The 14,554-nt window shown below is 40.3% G+C and overlaps 2 pseudogenes; both read right to left on the reverse strand.

The window, feature by feature from the left end:
- Positions 1-6,248: 6,248 nt before the first annotated feature.
- On the reverse strand, positions 6,249-8,046 carry LOC109703094 (ribosomal RNA-processing protein 8 pseudogene; annotated as a pseudogene).
- Positions 8,047-8,224: 178 nt separating this feature from the next.
- LOC109703093 (putative monooxygenase p33MONOX pseudogene) overlaps positions 8,225-14,554 on the reverse strand; it is a 121,856-nt pseudogene continuing 115,526 nt past the window's right edge.

The following is a 14,554-nucleotide window of genomic DNA, read 5'->3' on the forward strand; positions in this document are numbered from 1 at the left end:
AAACTCATTCTATAAAGCCAGTATTACTCTGATGTAAAAACCTGACAAGAACATAACAAAAGAAGAAAATTGTAGACCAATTTCCTTGATGCACATAGGTGGAAAATTCTCAATAAAATACTTGAGCACTGAATTCAACAACACATTAAAAGATAATATGCCATGATCAGGTTGATTTCATTCCAGGTGCAAGGATTGTGCTCAGCATGCAGAAATCAATAGCCATGATACAGCACACAAAAAAAATAGGAAAAAAATTCAAATAATCATCTCAATAGATGCAAAAAAAACCTTTGACACATTTAAACATCTCTTCATGTTAAGGACTCCAAACAAAGTAGGAATAGAAGGAAGATACCTAAACATAATAAAGGTGATATTCAGTAAAACTGTAGTTGTCCCGTCCTGCAGGACACATCAGCGTGGGTAGCGAACCTAGAAGGGGAAGAATGAAGGGACAAGAGACACGAAGGAGACAGCAAGACAAGGGTTCTGATCAAGCTGCAAAATTTTATTGTTCACACAGGGGTATTTATGTGCTGAGGGAGTGAGGGGTATGAGGAGGTGCAGGCTGGTTGGCTGGTTCTGCTATAGGGTGCACTTTCGCGCCGGCGGCAAGGTAAACTCCCGGAAGAGAAGCAGGGACGGCGCCATCTTGTGCCGGAGATGGAGAAGTTGGGACAAACAACCGCAAAATGTTCCAGGGCAAGGTCAAGACAGAATGGCTCACAAAGGGAGCCTTGTCTCCGACATTTCCCCCTTATTCTTATACAAACATGACCAGAATATGTCGGCTTATTGAGAGGGGATGACAGAGGCCCAGTTCCTCAGGGTGGAGATCATTTTTGCTTTGTAAGCAAGCGTCCTTGCTAGGTTCTCAAGAGAATCTCCTCGGCATGTTTTTTGAGGAGGCGGATTTTTTAGGAGCATGCCAACCGCCATGCACCAGGGCATGTCATACAGAGGTCTTGGGTCTGGAGATCCTAGGATCCACCCTCCTGCAGTCTTACCTGCACCCTCATTTAGAAAAGCCTTTATGATCACTCTCCCTGGGTGCTGCCTCCCCCAAGCAGAGGGGCCCAGTGGAGGAGGGCCCAATGGGCGATGAGTGGTCAAGAATGTTATATAAGAGGAGGGGGTGGCAGAGAGAAAATTTGGAAACCCAGATGGAGCATTTAGCGAGTTTCTATTGAAAGGAAGGTCTCAGGAGCACGGTCTTCCATATCCAGGTGATGATAATGGACCTGTATAGGCTTAGAGGCTAAGGTGTTAATTTGTTCTTTAATGAATTGTATCAGCCTGTTTATAATGCAGGGCCCTATGATCACAATTAAAAGTAGACCTAGCAAGGGGCCTAATAGTGGAAGAATGTAGGGTAGAATTCCATTAAGCCCAGTCCAGAGGGGGTTTTCAAATAGCTCCCTTCGTCTCTTTTCTAAATCTTCTTGAAGCTGTTTAATTTTGGTGCGTACTATGCCTGATTTATTGGCATAAAAGCAGCATCTTTCCCCTAAGGCCAAGCAGATACCTCCCTGGTTGGCTGTTAGCAGATCTAAGCCTCGCCTGTTCTGAAGGACCACTTCTGCCAGGGAGTCTATTTGGTCCTGTAAATCCTTAATGGTTCCAGATAGAGTTTGTACATCATCTATAAGTTGTTGAGATAGGCGATGGTAAGAGTGTATAGCCGTGCCTAAGCCAGCTGTACCTGTGCCTATAGCTGCTGTTTTTCCAAGGCTGGCAAGGAGCGGTAAGGCTTGTATTGCCCGTTTATGTCTTTTAATTAAGGTGTCTAAGCTACAAATGGGCAGAGGTTCATCTCCTGAGATTACAGTAATATCTGGGAGTAATAAGGCAACAACACAGCCACCAGTCCAATTTGCTGGAAGCCTGGGGAAGGCTGAGTTTCCTCCACACAAAAAAACTGTACCGTTGGGGGGACAAAGAGCTGGGGTAGGTGAGGAATAATTTAGAACTGATGAGCAATTTCCAAAAGAACTAACCCCAACATCAATATCATAAGAATTATTTTGCATCCTGCCTTGAAGGCATACTGTAGGTGCATCCATAGGCTGTACTTTAAAGGGAAGTCCAGATTGGCAGGTATCCTGATTATTTACGGTGGAGTTAACAGGTATTGCCATGGGCATTATTGCTCCTGTGGTCATGCAAAGCCAGCAATCCTTAGCAAGGGTGGGGTTGGAAGTGTTAAGCAAGGAGAAGGTACTTCCCAAAATATCTAATGTATTGGGATCTAAATCTGGAATCTGAGATTTAGGCAACATTAAGGGGTGATATGTGAGTTCGGGGATTTGGTTTTTTTTTTTTTTTCATTTTTCTTTTATTATTCATATGTGCATACAAGGCTTGGTTTATTTCTCCCCCCTGCCCCCACCCCCTCCCTTACCACCCACTCCACCCCCTCCCGCTCCCCCCCTCAATACCCAGCAGAAACTATTTTGCCCTTATCTCTAATTTTGTTGTAGAGAGAGTATAAGCAATAATAGGAAGGAACAAGGGGTTTTGCTGGTTGAGATAAGGATAACTATACAGGGCATTGACTCACATTGATTCCCTGTGCGTGGGTGTTACCTTCTAGGTTAATTCTTTTTCATCCAACCTTTTCTCTAGTTCCTGGTCTCCTTTTCCTATTGGCCTCAGTTGCTTTAAGGTATCTGCTTTAGTTTCTCTGCATTAAGGGCAACAAATGCTAGCTAGTTTTTTAGGTGTCTTACCTATCCTCACCCCTCCCTTGTGTGCTCTCGCTTTTATCATGTGCTCATAGTCCAATCCCCTTGTTGTGTTTGCCCTTGATCTAATGTCCACATATGAGGGAGAACATACGATTTTTGGTCTTTTGAGCCAGGCTAACCTCACTCAGAATGATGTTCTCCAATTCCATCCATTTACCAGCGAATGATAACATTTCGTTCTTCTTCATGGCTGCATAAAATTCCATTGTGTATAGATACCACATTTTCTTAATCCATTCGTCAGTGCTGGGGCATCTTGGCTGTTTCCATAACTTGGCTATTGTGAATAGTGCCGCAATAAACATGGATGTGCAGGTGCCTCTGGAGTAACAGTCTTTTGGGTATATCCCCAAGAGTGGTATTGCTGGATCAAATGGTAGATCGATGTCCAGCTTTTTAAGTAGCCTCCAAATTTTTTTCCAGAGTGGTTGTACTAGTCTACATTCCCACCAACAGTGTAAGAGGGTTCCTTTTTCCCCGCATCCTCGCCAACACCTGTTGTTGGTGGTGTTGCTGATGATGGCTATTCTAACAGGGGTGAGGTGGAATCTTAGTGTGGTTTTAATTTGCATTTCCTTTATTGCTAGAGATGGTGAGCATTTTTTCATGTGTTTTCTGGCCATTTGAATTTCTTCTTTTGAGAAAGTTCTGTTTAGTTCACGTGCCCATTTCTTTATTGGTTCATTAGTTTTGGGAGAATTTAGTTTTTTAAGTTCCCTGTATATTCTGGTTATCAGTCCTTTGTCTGATGTATAGTTGGCAAATATTTTCTCCCACTCTGTGGGTGTTCTCTTCAGTTTAGAGACCATTTCTTTTGATGAACAGAAGCTTTTTAGTTTTATGAGGTCCCATTTATCTATGCTATCTCTTAGTTGCTGTGCTGCTGGGGTTTCATTGAGAAAGTTCTTACCTATACCTACTAACTCCAGAGTATTTCCTACTCTTTCTTGTATCAACTTAAGAGTTTGGGGTCTGATATTAAGATCCTTGATCCATTTTGAGTTAATCTTGGTATAGGGTGATATACATGGATCTAGTTTCAGTTTTTTGCAGACTGCTAACCAGTTTTCCCAGCAGTTTTTGTTGAAGAGGCTGCTATTTCTCCATCGTATATTTTTAGCTCCTTTGTCAAAGATAAGTTGCTTATAGTTGTGTGGCTTCATATCTGGATCCTCTATTCTGTTCCACTGGTCTTCATGTCTGTTTTTGTGCCAGTACCATGCTGTTTTTATTATTATTGCTTTGTAATATAGTTTGAAGTCAGGTATTGTGATACCTCCTGCATTGTTCTTTTGACTGAGTATTGCCTTGGCTATTCGTGGCCTCTTGTGTTTCCATATAAATTTAACAGTAGATTTTTCAATCTCTTTGATGAATGTCATTGGAATTTTGATGGGAATTGCATTAAACATGTAGATTACTTTTGGGAGTATAGACATTTTTACTATGTTGATTCTACCAATCCATGAGCATGGGAGATCTCTCCACTTTCTATAGTCTTCCTCAATCTCTTTCTTCAGAAGTGTATAGTTTTCCTTGTAGAGGTCTTTCACATCTTTTGTTAGGTTTACACCTAGGTATTTGATTTTTTTTGAGGCTATTGTAAATGGAATTGTTTTCATACATTCTTTTTCCGTTTGCTCATTGTTAGTGTATAGAAATGCTAATGATTTTTCTATGTTGATTTTATATCCTGCTACCTTGCTATAGCTATTGATGATGTCTAGAAGCTTCTGAGTAGAGTTTTTTGGGTCTTTAAGGTATGGGATTTGGGGTTTTAAAAGCTCAATCACTTGAAGATGTTTGACAGCATCCGTGGGTCCTCCACCGTCAGAGACCCCTGTAGGAGGGCGGGAAGCCGTCTGCATAGCATTTTGCCCAATTTTAACAAGTTTTAAAGTACCATTATCAAAGGGTGCACTTTTGAGAATGTCATTAATCAAGTTCCAATAAGAAAAGGCAGTCACAGGGACCTTTTTGGGGCCAAAAGATTCATAATAGTCTTTTAAACAGTCTCCGACCCAGAGCCTTGATGGTAAGAGCATTGATCTCTTACCATCAATGGTTCCTTCGAGAGGAAACCAAGGACATAAATCTCCTATGTAACAAAAAAATGACCTCAAATCTTTTTTCCTAACACGCGCCCCTCGTGTCTTGAGGGCCTCCTTGAGGCCTGAAAGAAACAAATCATGTGACGACACTGCTTGTCCCATGGTGGGTCACTCACTGTTCGCCGTCCTCACTCTCCTCCTGGATCTGTCTCTCGGTTGCGTCAGCCGAGGCGATCGCGAACTCTGCTTGGCGCCAAGCCTTTCCAGAGAACGGTGTTCTCCCCGCAATCACAGGAATAGCTACAGCCACGTTGGGCGCCAGATGTCCCGTCCTGCAGGACACATCAGCGTGGGTAGCGAACCTAGAAGGGGAAGAATGAAGGGACAAGAGACACGAAGGAGACAGCAAGACAAGGGTTCTGATCAAGCTGCAAAATTTTATTGTTCACACAGGGGTATTTATGTGCTGAGGGAGTGAGGGGTATGAGGAGGTGCAGGCTGGTTGGCTGGTTCTGCTATAGGGTGCACTTTCACGCCGGCGGCAAGGTAAACTCCCGGAAGAGAAGCAGGGACGGCGCCATCTTGTGCCGGAGATGGAGAAGTTGGGACAAACAACCGCAAAATGTTCCAGGGCAAGGTCAAGACAGAATGGCTCACAAAGGGAGCCTTGTCTCCGACATGTAGTCAACATTGTACTGAATGGGGAAAATATTTCAGGAATGATACAAGGGTATTATTCTCGCCACTCATTTTTTCTCTTTTACTGACATATTTATTTTTAGATAATAGCCACAGCTTTTTATTCAGCACTTCCCTGGCTATAAATTTCTTCAGTTAACCCTTAGAACAATAGTGAAAGATAAGAATTTTACTATTTTCCAACTAAAGAAAGGACTATTCGGACATTAAATGACTCCCAGCTCTAAGTGGAAGACGAAGATTGAAATTGCTAGAAAATGAGAGCTACCTGTTTGCAGTCTGGAAGGCTTGAATAGGCTGAAACTGAAGAAGCAGACTCTATGGATGAGCAGGTATGGATTAGTACAGGCCACAACAGAGCACAGTGGAGGGGTCCAGCCCAAAAGCATATTTGCCTTCTGAGAGATGGTCAGTGGAGCTAAATCCAGAAATCTTTAAATTCCAAACCTTCTAGTTTTCATGTCAACTAAGATGATCCAGGATTCCCAGATATCCCTGTGTTCATACAATGCACTCATTCTTTAATTCACCCAAGTGACCTTATGCTTCTTGTAACCAAAAAGACTTCATTAGAGCAAAACTGAGCCAAGGATTTTATCTTACATTGTTCTTAGGACAGAGGGAAAGTAATATTATGTTCGGACTAACAGTCTGGCTATATACAGTCTTCAGACTTCTGAGCCTGGAGTTTTAGTACTGCCTTTCCTTTCAAGGCACTTCAGAGGTCACCTGGTTTGTAGTGACATAGTTAAAGTTTCAAGTCTGAGAACTGAACCGTGGGCCCTACCTATAGAGGTCAAGTCATTTCAAAATCAAACAAGAAGTGGTTGTTGGTCAGGTCCTTGGAGATGACCTTGGTGACTGGCTTGGTCACAGCCCTCAGAAAGGTCTGAACATTCTCAAAGTGGCTGCTGACTTTGCCACCTTCAGGCGACCTCTGGCTTCAGAACTTGGTTTGCCTTCTTTAAAACATTCCTGATACTAGTTTCTGTCACTGAAAGGAAAAACACAAGCACAACCACAGACTCATCCTCCAGAGGTACCTGGGCCATGTCACACACAGTGACCCTGGGAGTCCAAGTCAAAGCAGTGTACTGGGTTCCAAACACTTGAAGCAAGGAGGCAATCCCCACAGCAGAAGTTAGCCATAACCAAAGATGTGGACCTCTGACAAAGATCTCTGACAATTCAGTGTCCTGGTTGTAGTGGACATTTCTCCATTTGCTTCTGGAAGCCTCTATGATAGAGGACAAAAGCCTCAGGGTCTTCCTGAAAGAGGCATTGTGCTGGTTCCTGAGTACAGCTGTTCATTGAGGTAGCGAAATTGGACCCCATCTAGCCACTGTGTTATGTAGACTCACAGGACCCCTGCATGAGCCTCATGGCTGTCTGGCCTGGAGGCAGAAGGCACCTCTGTCTCTTCTGTGGCAGCCTCTACAGGAACCTAGTCAGGGATCTGAGGTGGCCGAAATTTGTTCTGAGGTCTTGTTTGTTCTTCTTCCAGTTCTACAACTACTTGTGGCTTAAGGTATGGAGAGTGGTAGGGAGACTTGACTCTAGATGCTGGGTCTGGTTTAAAGGAGTCTTTTCCTCACATTTCCTCTTTTTTCCCCCTTCTTCAGTATAGTTACTGCCAAAAAAAAGCATGTTTGCAGCATTTCTTCCTTTCCACTTCCTTGTCCTCAGAGTCACTATGAGATGGACCCTGTTTTTGACTTCTTCCTTTTCTCCCTTACTTCAGCAGAGACACTGGAAAATAAGAACTTTTGCAGGCTTTTCTTCTTTCTTTCTAATTCCTCTTCAGAATCACTGCCAGGTAGGCTAGGGGATTTTTGGGAAAGAGATGTTGCTTCTAGGGCTTATAATGTGGTGGTTTGCTAGTGACACTTGCAGCCCTGGAGGAAACCAAGGGACAAGAATAAGACAAGGAGAATAAATGATGCCTTGACTTGCAGGGCTATAGCTGGCAAAGACATTGAGGTCACTGTCTTGAGGGCCATGGCTATTGGGGCTGCCTTGGCTCAATCAGGCTCCTTGAATATGTGGGTTGTGATGGATGGTTGTGGAGTCCATGCTCCTCTTCTTGCCAATCAGAATTCCCAGACTTGCCAGGACTCAGCTGGAAAGCAAAGAGTTTTCCTTTCTTTCTTTGTATTTTTTTTTCTTTTTTGTGGTACCAGTGTTTTGACTCAGGGCCTTGTCCTTACCTTGAGTTCAAGGCAGGTGTGCTACAATTTAAGCTACATCCCCAGTTCTTTCAGCTTTCAGTAAAAATGTGAATAGGGTCTCACATTTATTCCCAGGCTGGTGTGGATCAGAATCCTCCTATTTATGCCCCCAGCATAGCTGGGGTTGTTGGGCCCCAACTAGGAAAAAAATAACAGATGTGGGGCCCCGTTTAAAAAATAACAGGGACATCATCATTTCAGGCTCAGGCTCCTTTGTTCCTTAGCACTGACCTGAACACAACCTCTCCCCTGGAATGCACCATAACTTGGGCATGAACCCTCCTCTGGAATGCACCACCTCAGCCCTGATCCAATCATAATTGAGCAAAGCAGGCCTTTGCCCAAGGTGACCAAAAAAAGAAATAACTCTAGCCACACTCCTGATGACCAAGACACAATGGAGTAAAAACCAATTCCAATATGCCAAGACCCCCTCACCTGAGTAACATCCAATCTGTTTACCCCTAGAATGAGAAGTCCTGCCTCCTGCCCTTCCCTAGTAAAAACCCTGCAGGGGTGAGGCTCGGGACTGTCTGTGCAGACCCGCTGTGTCGGTGAGGACGGAGAGCCCGAGCTTAAGCCCGAATAAAGGCTCTTTGTTTTTGCATGCGACTTTGGACTCCTGAGTGGTCTTTTGTGGTCTCACGATCTGCGTACAACAGGGTGACAGCCTTATGCCATCATAATAGGCTTCTAGAAACTTTTTGCCTATGCTGACCTCTCAACACAATCCTCCTGATCTCCACTTTCCAAGAAGCTAGGAATATAAACATGAATCATTTCTCCTGGCACTCTATCCACTCTTATTCAACATAGTACTAGAATTCTTAGCCTGAACAATAAGGAAAGAGAAAGAAATAAAAGTGAAACAAAAAGGAAAATATAAAGTCAAATTATAGCTGGGTGCCAGTGGCTCATGTGTGTAATCCTAGCTACTCAGAAGGTAGAGATCAAGAGGTCTGCAGTTTGGAGCCATCCCCAGGCATGTAGTTTGGAAGACCCTATCACACACACACACACACAAATCAGAAAAAAGGGCTGTTAGAGTGGTGCAAGTGGTGAGGCACTGATTTCAAACCCCAGTGCTGTCAAAAAACAACAATAAAAAAACCCCAAATTATCCCTATTTAGAAATGATATGCTCCTATACTTATAAGACCCTAACAACTCTACCAAAAATCTCTTAATTCTGCTTAAAACTTTTAGCAAAGTAGCAGGCAGGATACAAAACCCATATACAAAAATCAGTAGCTTTTCTCTATGTCAATAATGAACATGCTGAGAAAGGAATCAGGAAAACAATACTATTAACAAAATTTTCAAAAACAAAAAAACCATTAAGAATGTGCATAACAAAGGGCACAAAAGACCTACACAAGGAGACTTATAAATCCTTGATGAAAGAAATTGAAGAAGACAATTAGTAGATAGGAAAACCTCCAATGTTCATGAATTTGCAAAATTAATGTTGTTTAAAGGCTATATTACTGAAAATGATCTACAAATTCAGTGCAATTCTTAAAAAAATTGAACATCATTTTTAACAGACATAGAAAAATCTATCCTAAGATTCGTATACAAGCACAAAAGACCCAAAATGGCTAAAGCAGTACTGAGCAAAGAAAGCAACCAAACTACAAACTATACTACAAAGCCAGCAACAAAAAATATCAGCGTCATGGCACGAAAGCAGACATGTAGCCCAATGGAATGGTATGGAAAAAATATCCAGAAATAAGCCCACACATAAATAAGTCGTCTGATTTTTGACAAAACTGCCTAGCACACGTCGGAGAAAAGAAAAACTCTTCAACAAGTGTTTTTGGGAAAACTGAATATCCATGCATAGAAATTAGTTGTACATGAATCAATGATCTAAATTAAGACCTGAAACTTTGGAATACTAGAAGAAAATGTAGGGCTGAATAGGACTCCATTTGTTCAGTAAGTAACAAGAATTCACAAATGAGTTGATGTCAAATTAAAAAGCTTCTTCACACCAGGAAACAGTTATCAAGAGGCAGCATATAGAATAGCAGAAAATCTTTGCCAGCTCTTCATCCAATAAAGCATCAATATCCACAATATATAAAGAGCTGCACAGAGTGAAAACAAAAGAATAAACCAATTAATAAATGGGAAATGTGTAGAACATAAAGTCCTCAGAAGTACAAATGGTCAAGAAATACATAAGAAATATTCAACATCCTTAGCCATAAAGGAAATGCAAATCAAAACTACACTAAGATGTCATCTCACCCCAATTAGAATGGCAATCATTGAAAAAACAGCATCAAATGTTGGCAAGGATGTAGGGGAAAATGGAAGCCTTATACACCATTTTTGGGAATGTAAATTACTACAACCACTATGGAAACCAGTATGGAGGTTGCTCAAAAAGCTACAAACAGAACTACCATATGATCCTGCTATACCACTATTAAGCATATATCCAAGGGAACATAAGTCAGCACACAATATAGACACCTGCACAACCATGTTTATGACAGCACCATTTACAATAGACAAACTATGGAACCAATCCACGTGTCCATCAACTGCAGAATTGATATCAAAATTATGGTAGCTGGAGTCATGGCTCACACATTACAGTGTGTGCCTAGCAAGTGCAAGGTTGAGTTTAAACCCAGATACCACAAAAAATTTGATAAATATATATGTGTGTGTGTGTGTGTGCATATATCACAATATATCCATGTGTACATATGTACATATATACAAATACATAAAACCTTCAGCTTTATAGAAAAATAAAATTCATGTAGTTTGTAGGAAATTAGATTGAACTGAAAATAATCATGTTAAGTAAAATGAGCCAAACTGAGAAAGACAAACAAAACAAATATCTTGTTTGTCTTTCCCATATGTGGAATGTTGATTTACTTGAGTATAAAAAGGTGGGTGGGGGGAGACTGATTGGAAATGGAAACTAGTTGGAGGTTGAAGGACAAAAGAAGAGGGTGAAGTGTAATGAATATGAATGAAGTATTTCATACTCATGTATGAAAATAGTATAATGAATCTCATTAAAATTATATGAAATGTAGGTTATAAGAAAGAGTAATAGCAGGAGTAAATTTGTTCACAGTATATTTGTATGCATGTATGGAAAGATCTCAATGAAACCCCATGCTAATAAAATCATAAATCTAAATGCGAAAGACATAAAACTGGTAGGTGGAAACCTAATAGTAAATCTTCATGAACTTTGATTAGTCATTCACATCTTAGATGTGACAATAAAAACACCAGGAAGAAAAATAGCCAGAGAAATTCCAGTACCTAAAAATGGACAGTGTCACACTGCACATGACACCATCAAGAAAGCATGATAACAGAATGGGAGAAAGATTTATAAACCATATAGCCCATGAGGGACTGAAATACAGAATATATAAATTATAACAATAATAAAAGCTCATAACCCATTTTAAAATGAGGAATGGATCTGCATAGACATTTCTTGATAGAACATATACAAATGGAAATGAGCAGTAAAAATGTTCACCAACAATAGCCACTAGAGAAACATAAATAATAACCCTATGAAATTCCACTTCACCTCCCCAGTATAGCTGTACAAAAAAAGAGAGACTCTAGAAATGTTAATGAAGATACAGAGAAATAAGAGGATCATTACATATTGCTGTTCAGAGGAGTAAGATAGCATAGCCACTTTGGATGTTTTCAAAATACTGAACATGGGACAATATATAACAACAATTTCACTCCTCTATTTCTATGCAAAAATTCTTGAATCAGACTCAACACACACTGCACAAAACCAGAAAAATTTTACAAAAAATATTCATGGTAATATTATCTATAATAGCCCAAATTTGGAAACAACTTAAATGCGTGTATACTACTGAGTGGCTGAAAAACATGTTACATATACTTAAAATGGAAAATTATTTGACAACAGAAAATAGTAGAATATTGACATGGATGAACCATGAAATCATTACAGTAAGTGAAAAAGCCAGTCAGGAACCATCACAAGATTACATTTTTTTCAAAAAGCTGTAATAGGCAAATCTCTAGGGACAGAAGTAGATTATTGTTTACAGATACTGGTAGTGATGGAGTGGATATGAAGTTTCTTCTGGGGTTAATGAAAATATTATAATCTTATACTATTAATGATGGTTGCACAACTCTGTGGATATTCAAAACCATTAAATTGTACACTTAAAATAAGTGAAACTGTGGCAGTTAATGATAGTTCAAGAAAATGTTAAGCCATCATTTTCATTCATAACTTTATGAAAGAGAAATCCTGGGCATATTAAATTAAATTAGATATTTTCAGTGAGAACTGGAAGAACAGTATCTCAAAATACTGAAGAATTTTAAAATAAATTTATTTCCTAACTGGTCTTTATACGGCTGTGGGAAATAGAATTAAAAATATGGGAGACTAGGAAAACATTTGGAGTTTTAAAGAGGAAAGGGGATGATAAAATTATTCATGCCTTGTTACTTTTGAGCAAGACACTACAACACATTTTGAACGTAGTGTTGGGGGAAATGACAAGTGGTTAAGAGGCGTGCAGGTGTAAGTGCACAATACGTAGCTGAACATGTGATCCTGCATCCCAGAATAAAGGTGTTGGCTTGGGTACTTGAATGGACAGCATCCTTGTGTGGATGCTACTTGATGCTGTTGGTGATATTTGATGCTGTATCAAAAGGGGAGTCCCCAGAAGTAATTAGATGTAGGCTGCAGAGAAACTTGAAAAGGCATCTACTTTAAGGATGCATATAAAAAAGAGGAAGGTGCATGGAAGACTGGCTATGATAGTCCAGAGACAGGAGAAAAAACAATACCAAAGAAAGAACAGCATCCCAGGAAGAAGTGGTCAAAGTCCTAAGGGACTCATATACCAGAGAGTGCATAACCTCAGAACTGAATATGGATTTGAATTTTTTTTTAATTCTTGGGTTCAGTAAATTAAGTGAGTCCCATGTGGGTGGAAGTTTGCAGTGAGAAATCTAGGCCAGAAAGAGTATGTGCCACTACTTTTTATTAAAAGTAATAGTAATCTTTTGGAAAAAGACTTCTAGTTTTTTAAATGGTATTCTTGTTTATAGGTATGTCAATTATGAATCTCATTAAGCATGTATTTTAATACTTATTATGTATCAATAGCTATATCTCAGGTAAATGACATTCTTTTGGTTCCTGAATGTTCAATTTTAATATGTGTAAAGAAGCCTAAGACCAAAGAGGATTAGAACCACTAATTTAGATGATCCTTTAAAGAATGAAAATGTGGAAAGTCAGTGAAAGCTGCAAGGGGAATGCTGTGTCAAAGGAAGACTTGTTCTTATGATGAAGGAGGAACAGACTTATTTGTGCTTAGATGCTGAGAGGAAGGAACAAGAGAAAATAAGGAGCAGTGAATATGAGAAAAAGAAGGGACAAATGGGACGTGACAAATCAATTTTCTCTAACATTATATAGCTCTGGGCATGCCTAGCACCACACTCACATCTTTGTTTTCAAATATTATTCTCTGATTAAAGGAACTAGGATTCATTGTAGAAGAGATTAAATCCAGTGCTGCACCAGGGAAACTACAAGAGCCAGGGTTTCTTGTGCTGCCATTAGAATAGGGAAGCCACATCAAAGGGTGGGGCTTTGGAAAGACTGGGGCCAACCTGAGGTACTCCCAGGGGCCAGACCTGGGGTAATGGGAACAACAAAATAAATGATGGATTAAACCCCACAGACTATAAAATATCAAGATGTCCACACTGAGTTTAATAAGTGAATGAATAAATGAGGGAAAAGCACAGTTCTCCCTTACAAAAACATTTTAAATAAATGTGGAAAAATTAAAGCAAATAAAAATCCCTGCCTTGAGCAGAAATAAGATATTTACAATCTCAAAGTATCTCCTCTGAGGAACTTTTGAATTACAAAGAAAAAATAGTTATTGAACTTCTATGAAACCCAGCAGCTACCAGCTGTCCAGGTGAACTATGGAGAGGATGTTCTGAGTGCATTCCACACTTATCTCTGGGAGTCTGCTGAAGAATGTTGAACCTTAATTTAGTGCTGAGAAAATATCAGACAAACCCAAATTGAGGGATATTTTGCAAACTAATTGACCAGTATTTTTCTACTCATGAGACAGTGTGATAGGCAGATTGCTCCTCCCTCTACACAAATGTTCATGCCCAAATCCTGGAGCTCAACACATTAAGTTTATTTGCAGATGTGGGATTGTGGATTTGGAGTCTGTCATGCTAGATGGCATGATTATCCTGAATTATGCATGGGGGCAAACCCTTACAAGGCAGAGCTTTCTCCCTTGTCAGACTGTGAAATGCAAGAAGAGGGAAAATCACAGAGACACCAAGTTTGAGGAAACCTGATGACATGCCTCTGAGCTGAGATGCCAAGCACAGGGATATGGAAGGCACTGAGAGTTAAAGACAGTTCCATCCTCAGTTTTAGGACTCAAGGACTGAATTCTGGCATCAACGTGAATGAACTGCAAAGTGGTCTCTTTCCAAGGTCTCTGAGTGAATTTCAGGCTAACCAATTTCTTGCATTTTGCCTTTGTGAAATTGAAGCAGAAAAATCAGGGGAGACAACTGGCTTGCAAAACTGCACGAAAAAAACTTGCATTAATTCAACATTAAGTTTGCTTTAATTTATAAAAGCAAATAGAAAATGGTGAAGTTAGAAAACAGAGAAGGGAAGTCTGAGGAACTGTCCAAGTGGAAAAGATCCAGGAGAGAACAATTGTGTCAGTGTGGAGTCCTGTAACCAAAAAGAGCATCGCTATGGAGA

Source organism: Castor canadensis, chromosome 3 (assembly GCF_047511655.1).
Source record: "Castor canadensis chromosome 3, mCasCan1.hap1v2, whole genome shotgun sequence".
NCBI classification, from domain to species: Eukaryota; Metazoa; Chordata; class Mammalia; order Rodentia; family Castoridae; genus Castor; species Castor canadensis.